This window comes from Somniosus microcephalus, chromosome 6 (genome assembly GCF_052327205.1).
Source record: "Somniosus microcephalus isolate GS21.2 chromosome 6, FLI_Smic_1.0, whole genome shotgun sequence".
Taxonomy (NCBI): domain Eukaryota; kingdom Metazoa; phylum Chordata; class Chondrichthyes; order Squaliformes; family Somniosidae; genus Somniosus; species Somniosus microcephalus.
The window spans coordinates 61,489,559-61,510,227 of NC_140992.1; the positions used below are offsets into that span (position 1 = coordinate 61,489,559).

The following is a 20,669-nucleotide window of genomic DNA, read 5'->3' on the forward strand; positions in this document are numbered from 1 at the left end:
TGTGAGTCTGAACAAGTGTTTTCTTTAAACGCATGGATGTAAGTGTCGCCTGCTGCACCCAGTGACAGTATGTGTTGGGTGCCGGACGACGCTGCTTTCTTTGGGGGGTTAAACAAGTCGGAGCACTGCAGACCCCGCCGCTCCCTACGTCAATGCCTCAATTCCCATGGCAACCGCCAATCAGCGGCGAGCTCCAATGTCCAAGGGAATCCACCTGTTTAGCAGGAAAAGCAGTTTCAAACAAAAAAAAGTTAACGTGCAAAGTATCATCAAGCCTTAATCCCGCTGATTTAAGATACCGCGGGTGCTCCTTTGGTTTTAAATCTCAGCTCCCTTCCATTTTCTGCTGATAGTCAAACCCTCCGCCGTTCGCAACTGTACCACCGTCAGGCGGGGATTGCATTCATTATGAGTAGGCACAACGAAAAATACACAAATATATTGTGATAAATTTTAGGCGCTTACATTACCAGTACCTATTTTGACTTTTAACGGCTGGTTATTTTTAATGAATCTGCCTGTCCCGCCTTCAAGCTGTTATTGAAGCAGGATTGCTTTAGGGCCGGAACACTTTCTATCCGGGGGGAGCGGCTGGCCATTACGGAGTTTGGAAAGATTTGGAAGAACTAGGTGAACGGCGGTGACGGTTTGTGCAATTTATGCGGTCATTAAGGGCGCCGAGTGCGGCTTAGCTTTCCGGCTGAGGCTGTAGCTGAGTGTTGCGTGAGCGGGGCGCGCTGACATCCCCCCCTCCCCTCTCTGCTGTTGCCAAGGTCCCGGGCTCTGGGTGTGGTCGGCAGAGGCGAGCTGAGCACCGAGCTGGGAAAGCGGCGCCGCCGGCCGCGCTGAGACACTGGACTAGTATCCGACACCGAGAGAGAGAGAGAGAGTGGGCAGGCAGACACCGGCTGGCTGTACCCCACCCCACCCCACCCCGGCATAGGCACCCAGGCTCCTGCTCCGGAGGCTGCGACATTTAATCGAGCAATATTAAGCGGAAGGCCGAGGCCATGCGTGGAGACTGAGGAGGATCTCGGGGAAAGAGCGACAGGAAATCCCGGCGACAAGGGCGAGTGTGGAGGGGTGGCCCGAGTCGCGGCCGCCACTTCTCAGGTACTGCCACGGTTTTCGGCCTGTTTAATGGGCGGCTCTCGAATCTCTCTAATGGGCGTTCAGCTGTGGGAGGGAAGAATTCCGTAAAATGGTTAGAAAGCTCAACCTGTCGGTCCGGACGTTTGCAGTATATTTAAACGATAATTGTGAAATTAGCGTCATTAAATAGAGAGTCTTTTGGGAGGAAAAATCAAGTAATTTAAGCAACCCAGACAGATAGGCAGTTTGACTAGAATATCGACCATATAGTTTTAACCATTATAGATTAATGCAAAATGTGAGCAGTAGAAGTAAAACACACATCTGTATTCGGTAACCCAATTCTTTTGTAATTTTTCTACAAATAGCAAAAAAAATCAAGACTAAAAAAAAAGCTTGAATCGAATATATAGCTTTAAAATAAAATAATACAGGACCTGCCTTGTAGGCAGTTGTTAGTTATTCTATTATCTATCATAAATAAATACTAATTATCTGTAACCTGCAGTGAAATTAAGCAATATCGTGGAATAAGGTTGTATGTACCAAATTGTTGGGGTTCAGATGGTTATTCATTGCTGGAGTTAAACTAGGATTAATTTATTGCCATCTGTATCCAAAGATGTATGTCCTTGAAATGCTCCAGCATATTTTTGTTATAATACATAGACCGGAGTAGCTGATTGGACTGTGTGATTTGACCTGAAGTACTTACCGTGTCATTTTAATTGCAGTGGTACTGTCTTTAACTACGTTCTAGAGGAGTAGCAGTCACTGTGTATATATGTTGTACCACACAGTCTAAAATGTATCAAAATTAGTTTGTGGAGTTGACATTTGTTCAGCTGCAAAACAAAATTTATTGGGGTTATTATTTAATGTAGACTGAATTCTCTTGATGTATTACTGCCTCAAACATACCTAGATATTTAACATGTACATAGAAAAATAGTGGTTTATGGATTTTGACAAGTATTACTGCTGAAGTTTCAGATACAGGGCAGGCTATTGCTAACAAACTGCGTTAGGTTACAAATGGGACTTTTACTTGCTGAAGCAGAAGATAAATGTATGTTCTATAATCAGTTGCAGGGACCTGCTGTGATGCTCTGCATTGCCCCCTGAAAAAACAAATTGGTTCCTAAACTCCATCTGTATATATTTTTCTTATGAAGAATAACAGGCTTAAGAATGTAGTGCATCTCAGGCAAGATTGATATCTGCTTGGACATCTGATTCTCCTGTGGTATTGTCTTGTCTTGTAATGTAACAACAGTCTGTTATATATTCCATCGATTTTTGTTTTTTAACATTTCTTCATTTAAATAATTGGGCATGATAGTCAAAATCCACAATGAGAAATATTGTAGAAAGAATATTAAGATAATGATGTGGATGATTTGAAAATACATTTTCTACAAAAAATTGTAACATTTGTTTTTTACGTATGGGCCCAAACTTACCTTTTACAAGTCTAAGGCATCTTGTAATCATGCAGTAAAGCAAGGCTTGTATGCTGTAAAGCATTTTTATTGAATTGGTTTTAATATATTTCAAATATTTTGCAATAGGCTTTTTTACTGGCTCCATGCAAAATATTTGAAATGAAATAATTAATTTTACTTTAGTCCACCCAGTAATAGATAAATCTCTGAAATGGATGCTTTTCCAAAAGGTTCAGCTGCTAAAGCTAATATGTAATTGTGCTATTCTGATTTGGGTGGTCTCTCATTCAATCCCTTGTCTGTGTATGTGTGCGCTGATCTCCGCTCGGGCAGCAGCTGGGCTGCTACAATTGGACTCATAACCCGGGCTAGGGAGGGAACCTTAGCCAGAGTCTCTGCTCTTGATATCCTGTCACTCCTACTTGAAAGTGTGTGTGCATATACGTTGGGTGAGATCTGTGTTGGACTTGACTGTGATGCTGTTTTCTATGGTCAAATAAGCTGATGATATTGTCTAGACTTTTAAAGATTGGCCACTTGGATGAGGTTTTGGCAGGACTGCTGGTGCCTGGGAACGGGGGGAATAAATCTGAATTAGTAGGATTAAGTGGGTAATATGTCATAGTAGTTACACCAAAGATATTTTGCTTTTGTTAACTTCATTTAAAAAGAGCATAAGAATGGAAATGCAATAGGTTCATGTCCTGTAATAACAATACTTATGATTTAATTGCAAAGTGTAAACTTTTAATGTTACATATGAATAAGGTTGAGTATATTGTGAAAACCTTTCTGTTACAGCCATATAGTTTGACCAGTTTTGCTGAATCGTGGTTGAGTGGAGTTGATTGTTGACCATTCAACCTGTTATATACAATAAAATGAACACAGTGGAGACGTACTGCAACCTGTAACATTTTGCTAACACACAGACTTTTCGGATTGCATACTATAAGCAGAATTTAAAGCAAATCAAATTTAGTTACGTATTTTATTATGCTCCAGCAAGAGGCTTTTTAGAGTGGATGAACAGAAGGGGAACAAATAGAACATAACAAATGTTTTTTCTACCTTTTTACAGGCTAAGTTTTAAAAGTTGTTAGACATTCATATTTGTAACATGTTTATCATAAGATCGCATTCATTAAAAAGCGATGCAGTTAGATAAGAAAGTAGATAAATTCCTGCAATCTTGGATCAAAAATGATGCCATGTAAATTCTTATGGGTCTGTATAGCACTGCACGCTTGTAACATGTTGATAATTATTCCAGTTTAATACTGGAATAGGAAATTTTGAGATAACTGAAGTGCTTTGTACATCATAGTCTTATGCCAGGTTGCTTTTATGGTAGAACAATTTAGTTGTAACTGCATCACAGGTATGGGGTTGCAAACTTTATAATTGAAGGATAGAGGGGTTGCCTTAGTTGCAAGTAAGGCCTTTTCCAAAGTGCTTTTTGGTTAGTATTTGTAATGATTGCAATCTTGATGCATAATGGGGCGATGAACTGTTCTCAGAAGAGTTGAGTGCATGAGTTGAAATACTTGGGTGAAATTACCCCAGCCAATATTAAAGTGTTGGTTTGGCTCAGTGGATGCACTTTGCCTCTGAGTCGAAGGCCTACTCCAGGACTTGAGTACATAATCTAGGCTCTCACCGCAGTACTAAGGGTGCATTGTTGAAGATGCCTTCTTTTGGATGAGATGTTAAAACAGTTTAAGTGGATGAAATAATCCTGTGATATTTGAGGAAGAGCAGGGAGTCTCTTGATGTCTTGTCCAACATTCATCACTCAACCAACACCACAAAAATAAATTAGCTGGTCATTTATCTCATTTGCTGTTTGTGGGACCTTGCTGTATGCAATTTGACTACCACATTTGCCTGCAAAACCTGAGTGACTACACTTAATTGGCTTTGAAATGCTTTGGGGTGTCCTGAGGAAATAAAAGGTGCTATATAAATGTAAGTTTGTTTGTCCTTAATCCAAAAGTCAGATGAATGCAAAAAGGAAAATCCTATCCTGAATTCACAACTGCTTTGGTAACATTAACGGGATCATTTTCACACCTTAAATGACGGTATAGCATGCTTGGGCAGGTCGTAGTGAAGTTTGTGTTACCAACTTATCGATTGGTCAATAATTCCCCATAATTTTGTCCTCCTTCCCTTCTCTGCACCAGAAAACAATGAATGCAGGACCGTATCTAGAATGCTTAAGTATGTACTACTCAATGACCACATTTTAGTGCAGTAGCATTATAATTGGCACAGGTGCTATAGCATAGATACAATTCGGCACTTGCTCTCTCCGCTAGAACCTCTGAAGACTCTTGTGTGACTCCTCTATTCAGTCAGGAACCGCATATGGTCTTGGAGAAGGCAACCTGCTCTGCTCGCCCTCCTTGATTTGGGAAATGTGCAGCCCAGAGGGCGGGGGGAAACAAAGTAACAGCCTAAGGCAAATGAAAATGTGAAATGTACATTAATTAGATAAATAGCAATATTAGTTGCACACAAATTAACAAACTGTTAGCAATACATTTGAATAGCAAATGTACTGTTATCATTAAACCAAAACACATCCAGCATTATAAACCCATGTTGTTGTAAACATAAGGTCAAATCACTATTTTGCTAAATCGAACAGTGGTTTTATGTTGTGTTGCATCAAGTCATAAGGTATGCATCTAAAGAATATAACTCATCACAACAGAAATTTGGCATCATTCAATTCAGTGCTGCACAAACATGTTCACTACAGCTTCGATTGCTACAAGTTTGATCATGATTGCTTGTTCCAACAAGTTTTTTTATAAAGTGTCGAAAAGGTTACAGTAAAGAACACTTCTACACAGATCAGACGCAATCCTTTACAATCCAAATTTAATTTGATTTTATTTTGATTCCATTGCATTATGTGCACACTACATTGTAAGCAGTGTTTTACTGTAATTCAATTTGTTGCTTATATTATGTACCCCAGTTGTTAGTTTAAAAGAAAATACTTCAACAATTTTTATACCGTGAAGCACTAAATGTTACTGAACACCGGAAGACTTGGCTACAACTTGCATTTATATAGCGCCTTTAACATAGTAAAATGTTCCAAGGTGTTTCACAGTGCGTTATCAAGCAAAATTTAACACTGAGCCGCATAGAGATATTGGAACAGGTCAGAGGTAGGTTTTAAGGAGCGCCTTGAAGGAAGAGAGAGAGGTTTAGGGAGGGAATTCAAGAACTTGGGTGCCTATGTAGCTGAAGGCATGGCTGCCAATGGTGGTGCAACAAAAATCAGGGATGCGCAAGAGGCCATAATTGGAGGAGTGCAGAGATCTTGGAGGGTTGTAAGGCTGGCGGATGTTACAGAAAGAGGGAGGAGCGAGACTATGGAGTTATTTGAACACAAAGATGAGATTTATAAATTCGAGTCAGCAACAACAGGGATGATGGGTGAATGGGATTTGGTGCGAGTTAGGATATGGGCAGCGTACTTGTGGGTGAGCTGAAGTTTATGGAGGGTGGGTGGCCGACCAGGAGAGCATTAGAATAGTTGAGCCTGGAGGTAACAAAGGCATGGATGAAGGTTTCAGCAGCGGAGTGGGGGTGGTGGGCGGGCGGGTGGTAATACGCAGGTAGAAGTAGATGATCTTGGTGATGGAGAGGATATGGGATCGGAAGCTCTGCTCAGAATTGAAAAGGACACTGTTGGCCTCAACAGTGCCCAAGGACGGGGATGCAGTCAGTGACTACGGAATGGAGTTTGTGGCAGGGACCAAAGACAATGGCTTTGGTCTTCCCAATATTTAATTGGAGGAAATTTCTGCTCATCCAATAATGGATGTCTGACAAAAGGAAAACAAACAGTAAATATGAAATAAAATCAAAAAACACTACAAATACACAGGTCTAGCATCATCTGAAAATAAGTTTGTTTCAACTGTAGACCCTTTGACAGAAGAGTAAACCAGTGTTCAAGGACCGTTGGGATAAAATGGTGATATCTTCATGTCGAGGCAATTGTCTAAAGATCCTCCCACTTTGACCATAATTGATAAAATTTCCATTTAAATTTTCTAATCAGTTTGCTGTGCAAGAATATTAGTTTTTGTAAGTGTATTTGCAGTGAGGAATGTTTCAATATTTGAAGAGGGTGTCCCAGGCTAAAGTTTGAAATTTATTGCTCTACATTCCTGTAACCCAGTGCTGCATTATTTTTCTTCATGTACCATTGAGATTGTTTATATACAGAACTGCAGCAAAAATAAATCACTCCATGTTTGTAGTTTGCTGGATCAGTCTCTGAAATTCTGCCCAAGTGTTAATGCTTTGTGTGGATCATACAATCATTTCAGGTGAAACTGTTTCAGTTCCTCCCTGTGGTAAAATGAATGCATTCTTTTGTCATAATACCATAACACTTTGTTGCAATCAACCCTTCTTTGACATGTGCCAAATGTCAGTCCCAACTCTTCTATCATGTCTAAATTATATTCTTACATTTTACAGCTTTCTCCTGGTTTTTACTTTTTACAGGTCAGCAATGTTTTGTGTCAAGAAATCAGAGTTTTTTTTTTGGGGGGTGCCAGTATGAAAGAAAGCATCCCAATACTCTGGACAAAGGTCATAGACTTTTGCGTAATATTTGGTTGCACATGATTTAGTATTTGGCTTCTCAAAAAGATCAAGAACACAAAATGTGGAGAGCGGGTCGAAGTGTGGGAATTAAATGAAATCAGATTGGACAAAAGGTTCCAGGAAATGCTGACAATGTAGTTAGTACATGGGTGTGCATTGTGGTTATTCACATAAATGCCTAATGAACCTGAAAAATGGAACTGAGTATATTGACTAGGTGCTTTCCCCATTAAACAAAATGTAGGTTTTTTTCATATGTGAAAATTCTTTCCTGTGTGCATTTCTAACAGTGGTACTATTCTGAAGTACTTCTGGCGGGTAGGACAGATTTGTTTGTTCTTCAGCCAACTATACGAGATACACTCCACACGGTATTGGTTAATTATTTGAGCGCATCTCAGTTACTGTACTAATGGCCTACTCAATGGTAATAAATATTTTGGATGTGATCATATCAAAATTTTGTAACGTCACTTGCATTAAACGTATTATATTAGAATTTAACTTGTCTGGTATTTGTAGAATGTGTTAAGTGACAAGTGTGAAACTGTAATGCGTATGTTTAGGTTGAGTTTTGCATTTATTACAGAAGTTAACATGCAAATATATTTTGTACCTAAAATCCAGCACAAAGATTCAGAACTTGTCAAATCTTTTAATTGTAGTGTTAATATAGATTTAATGCATTCAGCATTTTACTAAATCCTAACTTGTTTCTGGTTCAACAATAGCAGTCATTTGTGTTGCAAGCAGTTTTTTTGTCAACCAATTTATTTGCAAATAACTAGATTATGTTGTACATTGTTGTGCAGTTATATGCTGAATAGCCCTTACAAGTTTTATATTCTAAATTGTCGCTCAACTAAATTTGAGCACTCACTGGAAACAGTTCAAGAATTTATCATTGTGTATATAATGAGGTGTCATGTATATTTGAACACAAGTCTGATACCTTGTAGCCAATGAATAAAGATTTTAATAAGACCCAAATGTTTTCATTACACCATGGAAGAATGGATATAGTAGGACATCAAAAAAGCAATCCAATTGGGATCTCGGATCTTGAAAATAGAGTATGGTTTAATTGAAGTTTATAATTCCAAACTGATCTTTCCTCCGTGCAATGTCAGTGAGTGCAGATCACACATACTGTCACTTAAGTGCAAGTTAGAAGGGCATTGCTGCTTTTTCAAAGTGGTAAGCCCTGTAATTGGGAAGTGAATGTAAAGTGCTTTTTTGCTTAAGGTAAGTAACTAAGCCATATAATGCACAAAATATGAACGAATACCAAAAAATGATATTACAATTATACAGCAGCTGAGAGTTGAAGAGATGTCGAATGGTCTATTAATTATGCAGTCAAACTGTCTTTTTTAGTAGTACTTCTGCCGTCGTGCCTGCAGGTGAGCCGAGCTTTAATTTGCTTGCACAGCTTTAGTATTTGGTCCATCTTATAGTAATACAGAAGTAATTATTTGAAAGGCCTTTATTTTTATAACGCTGCTTTTATGTAGTCAGACCAAATATCAGTGTAACCTTTTTAAAAAAAAAACTCATCAAGCAGGTTCCAGGTTGACCTAGGTGTTCATGGAAAGCCGATTTGAATTTTGACAAACTGAATATGTACAATAAACTTTAGTGCTAATTTTATTAGTATCTATGCAAAGCATAGTTAACATTTGAGAATTAATTAGACTAGCTTTGTCATTGTTCCAACATAAATTTTGCTGAATTTCAGTATTTCCTTAAATGTAATAAATATAAGAATTTTACAATGTCCAATTTGAAAATTATCATTCATACTTGTATGTTTTGATGCATTGCCCAGTCTAATGAAGTGTTATAATTAGGGTTGTGCAACAATTTAAAAAAAAAAAAAAAAAAAAAAAAAAAAAAAATCTGCATTAATCTCTTGATTAAAAATGGTAATCTCAGTTAATCTGTGTTTTAATCACATTTAATATAATGACTATCTGGCTCATTCAAGTTTGTTTTATTTCCGATATTACATAGAAATGAGTTTTTCTATATAATCCATTGATTGTGGAACTCAATTTGACAGTAAATACGAGTAACCATCATTCGATCCAATGAATCTTTATAAAACAAAACCCGGAATCACGCGTTCCTCTTTCCTCCCCTCCCACCATCCCTGATTGACAGCTTCCTTATTTTTTAATTACCTATTCCTACACTTCTCACCATTTGAGATTGGATGTCTAGGAAGTAGTAGCAACAAAGGCAAGCAGCAGAAAATTCATTGTCAAGTAAACTGAAATAAGAGGAAGGTTAGGTGGTGTTTGAAAACAAGGTATTGCACATCAGAGCTCTTTCTTTGCAACCCAGTTTTTATTTCCATAACTTCCACGATTAACATGTTTAAAAAGAATGAACGCATTAATCATGGAAGTTAAATGCAATTAACTGCCAGCCCTAGCTATAATATAGGTTGGGTTGTGAAAGGTTAATGTTCTTGGCCAGCACTATTTCGACCAGCAGGATGGGTTACTCGTTGTACTGTAATTGCAACTGAGATAGTGGTGGAAAAGAATACTGGCCCTGAATTTGCAGTCGGTACGTCATACCGCCGTTGAAACTGACCAACGTCGGGATTTGGCGAAGGCGCGTGTGGAAATCCCGAAGATGCAGTCTGTCATTGATGGCTCTGAAACAGGCTGCGCTGTGCTTTTCCCCCACAGAGCCAGCAATCTGTGTGATCGCCCAAGTCATTGTAACTGACAAAGTTCTGCAGCAAGTACGCTGTTAAATTCCCTACTAAAAGTTAGACCCAAAGGAATTTGGTGTAATTGGGGTTTTCACAGGGGGTTTTAACAGCGTTGTCACTGCTAAACAAATGTTAAGGGCCTGGAAAACTAATTTTAATTTTGTGCAGTGTCAAATTTGTCCATTTTAATTAAAATTTTTAAACGTTTCAAAATTTTTGAATTTAGAAGTTCGTGCATCTTTATTTTTAGGTTTGCCTTTTCCCCATGTGAGAACCCCAACCTTTCTTTTGCTTTCTCTAACTATTTTAAAAAGTTAGAATTTTAAGGGCTTACTCACTTCCTTATTTGCGGTCTGTGAGAATTCTGCATTTTGATTGGCTGCTTAGACAGCTTGTTGACATCACAGTAGTTGGAACAAGGGGTTCCCCATTAAGTTCCGTTGATTGAATTCAAGGTCAGAAAACCCGAAGTTCTTGCCACAGGGATTGAGAGATCTCTGTGTGGTGTGTATGTCGGGGCCAGCAGCTAATGCCTTCACTTCCCTGCTGACCTCAAATTCAGGGCCACTAGTTCAGGATTTTTGATATCCTAAAGTTTCATTAGTTTTTGTAGACTTCAGTCTGGTAACTGAGTCAAACAATAACTTCTGCTCTTGTATTGGATGCCGAGAAAATATTCAATATCTGATTACTTCGAATGGGTCTGTTCTGCAATAGAGGTTAATAGTTCTACTTTTGATTATTTGTTTTTGAGATATTGGAACTGTACTTGAAACAAATTGAACACAAGAATGATTAGTATGACTATTTCAGCATCCCTTATCAGTGTACAGTATTCCTAGGAGACCCTTAATCAAAATGTAGTGACAATCTGTACAGGAAACTCTCGATTTACCGGCACCTAAATAACCGGAAATCTCGGTTAACCGGCAAAATTCAGGAGTAGGTTCAGGTAAGTTTTAATTCATATTGTACTTGCCTTCCTCGATCTGTTGCTGTGCAAGGGTGTGGCTGCAGCTGTTGCTAAGCTACAGAGACGCTTGGAACTTGTGGCCATTGTTCTGCACCTGTTGCTAAGCAACAGGGTTTGTTGCTTTATACGGAGCTCTCAGCTCCTATCTTTTAACTATAGCTCTGTTATCCGGAATTTTTGATGAACCGGCACCGCGTCTGTGCCGGATAAAAAAAAAAAAAAAGTTTCCTGTATCTTGGGAAAGTGGTGTATATTTTGTGTATAATTTATGCTTGGGGTGGTGGGGGAATACTCTTGGTGGGTGCTGCTGTATGCTGATTGACATCAAGATTTTCAGACTACTGTACTTCTTCCTTATCTTAGTAAAAAATTCAGCTTAAAATGTTGACATTGTTTAGTAGAAGTGAATGATGCTTTATTTGAGTGTAGGTGATATTCTGTTTGCAGATAAATTGGGAAATTGCAATTTTTTGAAATTCTTATGAACTTTTACCACAATTTTTAGAATTTTTAAACTCATTATAGAAGTACCTTTTTTGAAAATTGTTAACAATTGAGTATTAACTCTTTATTAAAGTATTGCATTGTTAGTATTGACGTGCAGAAAGCTGAGTGTAAATTGAAATTGAAGTACAATGTGCTGTTTGTCACCAGCAGTGAGATTCGCTGCACAATCACTTTTTTTATATTCACGCAAGCAAGTATGATTCAGATTAGGTTTTGAGTGCTTTTGATTGAGGCTTGGTGGCAATAGTTGTGATGTCTTCCACAGTACCTGGGTAAAATTTAGTAGTGGGTTAATAGTGTTGTTTTGGCAAAAGGTTTGACTATGTTAGTGTTAAGTTTATTGCTGATATTTTGGGTGTAACAGCCAACTAAATAGACAAAGTAAGCTTAGCAGTGATCGCTTGTATATTATGACATTTGGCTTGGCAGCAGAGCTCACTCGTGCTGGTTCCAATTCTAATGATTCCAAGAAATTACTTGAATGTATATTCAGTGGCATAAAACATTTGGAATCCAAACTAGATAACCTAGTGTTTTGTCTGCTATTGGATTGAATGCTATGTATTCAAGCATCACTTATCCATTTTGATAGCTTTTGGCAACATGGTAGTGCCTGGGAGCAGGTCACCTGTATGTATTGAATGGTCTGCAAAGAACAAAAATCTAGATACTAAATAATTTTTGTAATGAAAAACACCCACATGCCACTTGTGGGAATACAAAATAGTTTCATATTTGGAAATAATTCTCTCATCTTGATAAACGGTGCCCAACGGAAAACAGTGCCGTCATTTTAGAAAATATTTTCTGTTCATTTACAGCAACAGAAATAACATGCTAGAGAATCAACAAATACAGGAAAAATGTAGAATACAGAAATCAAGACATTTCTCTTGGCATGCAGTATCCCCAATCTGACCCCTCAGACTCCCTGGGATTTTCTTGCAGTCCCCTAGAATCTGGGACCCACTTTGAAAACCTATGTTCGATAGAAGATTTATCCTTGCTCTTGTGGTGCCCCTACTGTGGTCCTGGCTGATATCATCTACCTTGGAACCTAACACTAAATATTCTCACTATTAACCAACAGAGCCGTCGGGGGAGCCCAGTCACACCTATTCTTAAATTTTCATAACAGGAGCTTTGCGTGTATAAATCCCACCCTCCTTTCCTTCCCCCATCCCACCCCCTAACTTCCAACGTTACCATTTGTGTGAGTGGATAGGTAATCTATCAAGCTACTGTTAATTCTCAACTATACTGTTATCAGGAGATGTGTAAAAATGGTGCAAGTTGTTTCTTTTTCTCCTCCTCATCTTTGAAGAAGTCTTACCCCTCCCAGTGGTCGTCTCTATATTTGAAATGTATTACAACATTGTGGAAGGTATTGAATTAAAGGAGTTATTAAAGCTTATTTGTACAGTTGACTTTACGCAAATACCCATGTGATCCAAGCATAGAATTTCATTTTGCCAGATCACTTTGCTACCATTATATTGAATTCTTGATCTGCATGTACCAAATTCTATTAAGTTTCACTTAATCTTTTGTATCTATTTTTAATCAGGAAGGTAGTGCTGGGAAAGGATATCTGTAAAGTTTTAGTTTATATGTACTTGACTACTTGTGTGGGTTGTCCTTTGTCACCTTCAGTGGTTTACATCAGAAATTTGAGTTTTTTTCGTTCTCTGGATGATTGATTCCAAAACATTTCCAATCTCTATTTAATGCACAGTAGTATTGATTTTAGAACAGTAACATTTTAAGAACATGGAAAAATAGGAGCAGGAGTTGGCCGCACTCCTCCGCCATTCAATAAGGTCACGGCTAAACTTCTCCATCAACTCCACTTTCCTGCCTTATCCCCATAATCCCTTGATTCCCTTAGTGCCCAAAAATATGTCGCTCTTGATCTTGAATATACTCACCGACTGAGCATTCACCTCTATGGTAGAGAAAGTCCAAAGATTCACAACCCTCTGAGTGAAGACATTTTCCCTCATCTCAGTCCTAAATGGCTGACCCTTTATCCTAAGATGATGATCCCTAGCTCTAGACTCTCCTGCCAGGGGAAACAGCCTCTCACATCTACCCTGTCAAGCCCCCTCAGAATTTTATGTTTCAATGAGATCACCTCTCGTTCTTCTAAACGCTAGAGAATATAGGCCCATTCTACTCAATCTCTCCTCATCCCAGGAATCAATCTAGTGAACTTTTGTTGCACCCCCTCCAAGGCAAGTATATCCTTCCTTAGTTAAGGAGATCAAAACTGTGCACAGTATTCCCAGGTGTGTTCTGATATTCAAGCAGCAGTTTGTAGGATTTGACCAATTGTGTGACTAAGGAGTTCTAGAACTTTAGTTTTCATCTTATAGCTTTAATGATTTGAAATGTCAGGCCTTTGATTGAAGTGTCTCCTTTCATCAGCCTCTTTTGAGAAATGATATAACTGGAAAAGTGCGGTGTGCCCATGAACACTAACTTATCCAGTATTTATTTTTAATTGGCTCTATAAGTCTAATGGAGGTAAACCATAATTCTGGTTCACAAAGATTGGCTTCACTCAGCTACATCTTTCAGCCCATTTAGTTTATCCTCAAGAAATCTATGGTTGCTTCCACTTGCATCTTGAATGATTCAAGATTTTGCTTAAGTAGAAGACAATTTATAATATTAGTCACTCTTTGTGATCAGGAGTGCCTCCTGACACCATCCAGAACTTGCCTTTTACTGGTTTGTACCTGTGTCCCCTATTCACGGTTTAACTTGAAATAATGTTCCAGATTAACCTTTTTAAAATCTCTTTTATATCTCTTTTATATCCCTTTTACAGGTACCTTTTAGGATCCCTCTTATTCACTACTTTTCAAGGCTGAAGGTAAGTTTATCTTAAGGTATGAAACATATCATTGCTGCTACCACTAAGGGGTGTGGTAGCCTAGTGGTTATAGAACTGGATTCGTGACCAAGAGGTTGTGAGGTCAAATGGTAAGCTGTGAAATTGAATTTAATAAAATGGTAAAATGATAGCTACTAATGTCCTTCTGGTCTATGTGTAACTCCAGTCCCAGGCTATGTGGTTGACTCTTAATGATCTTTGTAAAACAACTGCTGCAAAGCAAATGCTAATGTTCAGCTAATTAGATTCATCACATGAGGAAGCTGAGGGGACTGGACACAGTCTATGAGCCCTAATAACATCCCAACTATATTGCACACTAGCCAGACTATTCAATGCAGATATGACACTGGCATCTATCTGACCATGTGGAAAATGTCATGTCCACAGAAGGCAGGGTGGTAATTGGCCAATCAGCCTCGTCCTAATTATCAACAAATTGACGTAAGAAATAATCAATAGTGCCGTCAAACACCACCTACTTACCAATAATCTGCTCACTGATTCTCGGTTCTTGTTCTGCCAAAATCATTCAGCTCATGACCTAGTTACAGCCTTGATCCAGTAATGGTTAAAAGAGCTGAATGCTGGAGCAAAGGTGAGGGTGGCTGCCCTTGACACAAAGGCAACACTTGACTGATTCTGGCAATTGGGATCCCTAGCAAAATGGGCTCCCTAATCAGTAGGAAAACCTTTCAGTGGCTGAAAGTCATTCTTGATCTTTGGCTGCTTTGTCGGTGACCTTCGCTCTGTCATCAAATCAGTAGTGGGGCTGTTGGCTGACAGTTCTAATGTTTTGCTTGGTTAACAACACCTCAGATGCCAGCCTATAGCAGGATGTTGGGAACATCCAGGCTTGGGCTGACAAATGTTGCAAATCCCAGGCAGAGACCATTTCCAACAAAAAAAAAAGCCCAACCATCTTCATCTAACCCTTGGCGCCACCATTAATATCCTAGGTTGATGAGGATCAGGCGTATTAATATCATGGCTACAAGAGCAAGGCAAAGGCTGCGTGGTCTGCGAGTAGCTCACCTTCTGCCCTCTGTGCCTTTCACCCCATCTACAAGGGCTCACCTGGTTGCGTGCAGCTGCAACAACACGAAAGCTTAACTGCATCCAGGACAGAGCAGTCTACTTGATTGCTGCATCTTCCACTGTTATTGGCCTCACAATAAGAAGGGTCCGAAGGTTCATCCATAGCCCATTTATAATTGCCTGTAAGCTAAACCTTTAACAAGCAAGAACTAAAGGGAAGGTGGTGACCAGGGGTCCTTGTACCTCCCCATGTCATCATGTCTGAGCTACAGATTTACTTGCAATTAAATTGATGCTATCTGTGGGGTTGTGTGATTTGGGCCCAGCGTTCTACTATAACGGTGTAATTGTCAGCCGTGATCAAAGTAGCATCAATTCAGCAAAATCTCCAAGATGGAGAAGTCTTAGAAAAAGAGTATCACGATGGGCCGAATGGCCTCCTTCTGTGCTGTATCAATCTATGATTTCTTGAGATTCTAAAACTGGTTAGGGCTAATTTCTGAAAGTGATCTCTTGGTTGAATGCCAAGGTAATCCAGTGTAGAGCTACGACTTGATTCTAGGCTGCTTGCAACTTTGAGAACTTGTTTTTATTTCCTGTCTGGCTAACCAGTTCTGCAGTGTGTCAGTTAGTTGGAATAAAGTTTCCTGAAACGTGGAGAATGTAGTACAGGCAACTGCAGGGCTACTGTGGTGTGACTAAAGAGGAAGTATGTCTTTTGCATTATCCAGTGGCCCTAAATGTTGTTCAGAGAGATGCCAGTAACAGTATACATCTTATTGACAATTTAGTAGCATATGCACAGTTATTAAGCTCGGTGGGTAATTGAACATTTCAGTATTCTACTGAGCCATACAGGGGTCCCAGTTTTGAACAACGACTGGTATTTACATGGGACATTTTTACTGCATTAAAAGGTGCTAAGGTGTTTCACAGGAGCATTATCATACACAATTTGACACCGAGCCGCATGATTTGTGATCTTGGAATGCATCTTCAGTTGAGAAGTTTGGTGTTGGGATACATGATTTTTTTTTCTCTCTAACCTCTTCTCCCAGACAAGTCAGCAGGCTAAGCAATAACACCAAAATCGTCAGAACATTGATGCTCATAATTCTGAACTTTACTGGCCTTTTGAAGCACAAATTGCCAATCTACATATGTAGTTCCCAAACAGGCTATGTCAGAATAGGAAATGAGCAAATGTATCTGACTCATGAATTTTGCTTACCAATAGGGCAGTACATTTGGACTGCAAAGAAGCAACAAATTGAAGCCAGGATTGTGTTAGATGTGCAGTGCTCTTTGACCTGAGGTGGAGATTGCAACTCCCTGTCCATGTCTGGTGATAATGTTGCCCTCCTTTATCAGTGGACCTTGAAGAATCTTTTGTGTTGCTTCCAGAACATTCTAGTAATGGCATTAATAGTCTGGCAAGTGAGGAGCAACAGATGACCACATGGGTTTCAGATGGACTGGATTAATGGAGTTGAAACTAATCACCAACATGGACAACTGCATCTGGACAAATTGTGCCAAGTAATCCTGGCAAGATTACTTGGTACAGTTTGAAGTTCTAATGGATATAAATTGGCATTGTGTACAGTATTATGAATCTTTCTTTGTTTTAGAATATTTCACTGGCAGCTTTGTGTGTTTGGGCTAGTTGCTTTACTGGACTGATAGATTTGGGGGGTGTTTCAGGATATTTTTTCTTGTGTATGCCAAAAGAAATCAAGACATTCCATATCAGCTTGGCTATGTGTCCTAATTGTTGTTACTGAAAAATATAACTGCTTGACAAATGTTTGATAGTTGATTTTGACATATAATTGCCAATGTTGAAAATGAGACTGGAATAATACGTGCATGATACTGCTTTTGGACTAATTTTCCAGTTATTTGTACCCCTACTGCTTCGGGACAGGAAGCAGGAGAAATGTTGTGACTGATTCTCCCTCATTAGGTCACCCATGATAAGTTTATTTTGATTTGCTGTAGCTAGCACCTCACTGTACTCTTGGCACCCAAGCTGTGCAATTGCAGTGGCATCCTGATCCACACTTTTGTAGATCCTAAGCACAAACTGCTGACCTCAACCCTATTAGCCCTTGAATGGGCCCAATATAGATTAGTGACACACTGCAAAAACAAAACTGAGTGGGAATTGAATTGAGTATGCGAGAACATTGTCTTTTTTAAAGACCTATCTTTGCGGACCATGCTTTCCATGACCTTCTCTGAGTTGAAGTAATGGTAATACAATATACTTTACCACCTTGGACCGATGGATAAGAAGTGCAGTATAGAGTGGCAGTTTGCCCCAGTGTGATGAAGCTGAGAACTGACCAAAAAAACCATGCGGTGCATTCATGATCCAGGATTCAGGATTATGGTAGGTCTGGACCAAATGAAGTGTGTAATGCTGCATTGTAATCTGCAAAGAAAAATCCTCTGATTCAAAGGACTTGCTGAATATGGCGGAAATACTAAATGGGTACTTTGCATCAGTCTTCAGTCTTGAAGATGATGCTCAACTGTCAGAATTTAATGATAAAACTGCTAATATTAAAATAGATCAACATTTTGTTTTAAGTAGAATTAGAAACCTTTAAAATAGATCGGGCAGCCGATCTGGATTGAAGTCCTTGGAGATTGGACAGGTGCTGTGCGAGCCCCTTGCCCGTATCTTTCATAGCTCACTGGAGTCTGAGACTGGTCCCTTAGACTGGAGGAAGGCTAATGTAGTTCCAATCTGGCGTCCTAATAGGGAAGTTGCTTGAAGGAATCATTCAGGATGCAATATATGACTAAGACAGAGACATGCACGTCGGGGACACCCAATGTGGCTTCAGAAAAAGGAGGTCTTATCTTACTAATATGATTGTATTTTTTTGAAGCGGTCACCAAGCCAAAATAGTGGATGAGAGAAATCCGGTAGACATTGTCTACCTAGAGTCCCGATAAGGTACTGCATAAGAGGCTTCGGTACAAGATCAAAGCCTCGGGTATATGTTTGTAAATGTGACTGTATGCAGTGATGCCTTTGACCATTGCCTTATTGCTGTGTCATGTGTGAAGCTCAGCATTAAGGAAAATAAACTTCTGGTATTGAGAATGTTGCCCAGGTCTCAAGCCTGATGACTGGTGATATGATGGGCTGCTGTAAGAGTGGCTGACTTTTTTTGAAGCTTACTATAATAATAGTTTTAAATCAACTTTCAGTTCTATAACTCAGGCAAAACTTTTATGATGGTTTAGATTCCACAGTTCCCAGGGCATCCCAGTGGCGATATAAGTGTTCTATTTATACTGTTGTCACAGTTATTGCTGTTGGTGTCGAGTGCAGTAATGTGTGACAGTTATGATTACACTGAAACATGAGACTACTTGCTTTTAGTTTTCTAACTGACATTGTGGAAGGTTGTTTTGAAAAGTGAAAAGCTGATGCAAATCAGTGCAGTGACATTTTTTAAAGATTTACAGTAGTTCAATGAAGCCATTTTATGCAGATCATGTTACTGTTAAGGTCAAAATAACTGGCGTGGTAAATTGTAGGGGTTTCACTGCATTGTTTTAATTTGCTTTTGGTGCTATGTGCAAGTTCTTTATATGATGGCCACTTGCATGCAGATGCTGCATTACTTAAACTTAGAATTTGCCAGCCTTTGTATTGCACATCCAATCTGATTCAAGACCCTAAGTCCTGCAGTACAAAGAGGTTGTTGCTCACTGGTTATACCACATGCTATCAACTTCAAAGAGGTGTGGTTTACAGCTTCCTGTTTTTATAATAGAACTGCAGTGAAGGCACCTAATTTCAAAACTTTTCCAGAGTGTCATTGCAACAATCACTGTTCAAGCTCAACAAGTGAGGTTGCACCCAGTCCAGTTTCCTGTTTGTCAGAGGGAAACTAATTGGTCATAGACCATTTATGAATTCTGATGACTAATGTTCTGGCTGGTGTCCACAATTTTTTTTACGGGGAAGAAAAGGTGTTTAAAAAAAGTATAGATTTTGGAAGCGTGTGTATATTGTGCCTAGATTTAGTCCTGGATACAGCAGTTGAGGTTGGTGACTAATGTACAATAGCTCTAGTTATCAAAAATTAATTATTCTGTTGGAATTATGCCACTATCATTTATTTTCTCCTTGCAGCCTTTTTATATAGCAAATAGAGGGAGATACCTCAAATTCGAGAAAATTATAATCTTATAAAATTGTCATATTTAAAGCTGACTTGCCTTTTTAGACATGTTAAATAAAATTGAAAATATGGTTGAGGCAGATTTTTGCAGCCTTAATAATACATAATCCAGAAACTTTTTTATACAGCATTGTAGTACAGGAAACTTTGGTTTATCCGGAGGTTAACTGTCCGGAATGCTCGAGCCACTGGCAAAAATCAGGAGCCGTTTCGTTTGGTTAAAAAAAGCAACGAAAAGAAAAAAAACCTGTCAGGCTCTGCAAGGTCTCGCTGAAGCTGTTGCTAAGCTACAGAGATGCTTGCAAGGTACGGCCGACTGTTTAGAAGCTACAGGGTTTGTTGCCAGATACGGAGCTCAAAATCTCCGTATGTTTCAACATTAGCGCTAGTTTGTCCGGCAGTTTTGATGGGACGGCAACAGCTCGGTCCCGTCTGTGCCGGGTAGCAAAGTTTCCTTATAGATATGGTACTGGACTGGCAATGAGTTCAAATCCCATAATGACAAGTTGTGAAATTGAACACAATGAATCTTGTATTTTATCTCTTCCACAACATGCGATACTAAAGTGTGTACAAACAAACTTGTTATTCCTGTTGCTTAAATGCTCCATTATCTTGCTGTCTAGTCAACTACCCAAGATTAACATTTTTAATTTTTTGTTGAGAACTATGGTCAAGGTCATAGTGTAGGACACCACAAAGATTGAAGATTAACAGTGGCATGGTAAAGTGGGAGGTAATGATTTAGGTGATGTCAAGCTTGGGTTTTAATAAAACAAAAACTGAGAAATTAGTTCCACAGCTTTTGGGTCTGGTGGGGGGGGAGGCGGCAACAAGTTAGAGTAGAACATGATACTGTACTTGATTTCAACACTGTTGCCATGGCTTTCTCTATAGTTGGGGTGTAGGGTGGTATTTTTGTAACTTGGAAGGAACAAGAGAGGAATGTGACAAGGGGAGAAAAATCAGCAATCCTAGTAACTGCTGTGTGAGTTCTCCTGACCAGCTGCTGTTTGTGTGTGTGTGTGTGTGTGTGTATATATAGCATTTCATTGTAGCAGGGTTGTAACTTTGGCAGCTAGTATTTGATAGTGTCCTGATCTCTTGAAAGAAGTGGGAGGCATTGTAGCAGCTAGCATAG

The 20,669-nt window shown here is 39.2% G+C and overlaps 1 protein-coding gene across 6 annotated transcripts in view; it reads left to right on the forward strand.

The window, feature by feature from the left end:
• The first annotated feature begins 545 nt into the window (after window positions 1–545).
• Window positions 546–20,669, forward strand: part of LOC147115756 (guanine nucleotide-binding protein subunit beta-4) — an 81,398-nt gene continuing 61,274 nt past the window's right edge. Inside the window, exons 1-2 of one of the 6 annotated variants that reach the window (XM_085990276.1) lie at window positions 546–630; window positions 14,217–14,261. The gene's annotated coding sequence lies outside the window, so the exon portion shown is untranslated. Of the gene's footprint in view, window positions 647–805; window positions 1,114–14,216; window positions 14,262–20,669 lie in introns of those variants that run through there. The other 5 variants (XM_085990275.1, XM_085990274.1, XM_085990278.1 and 2 more) reach the window with 5 other exon arrangements.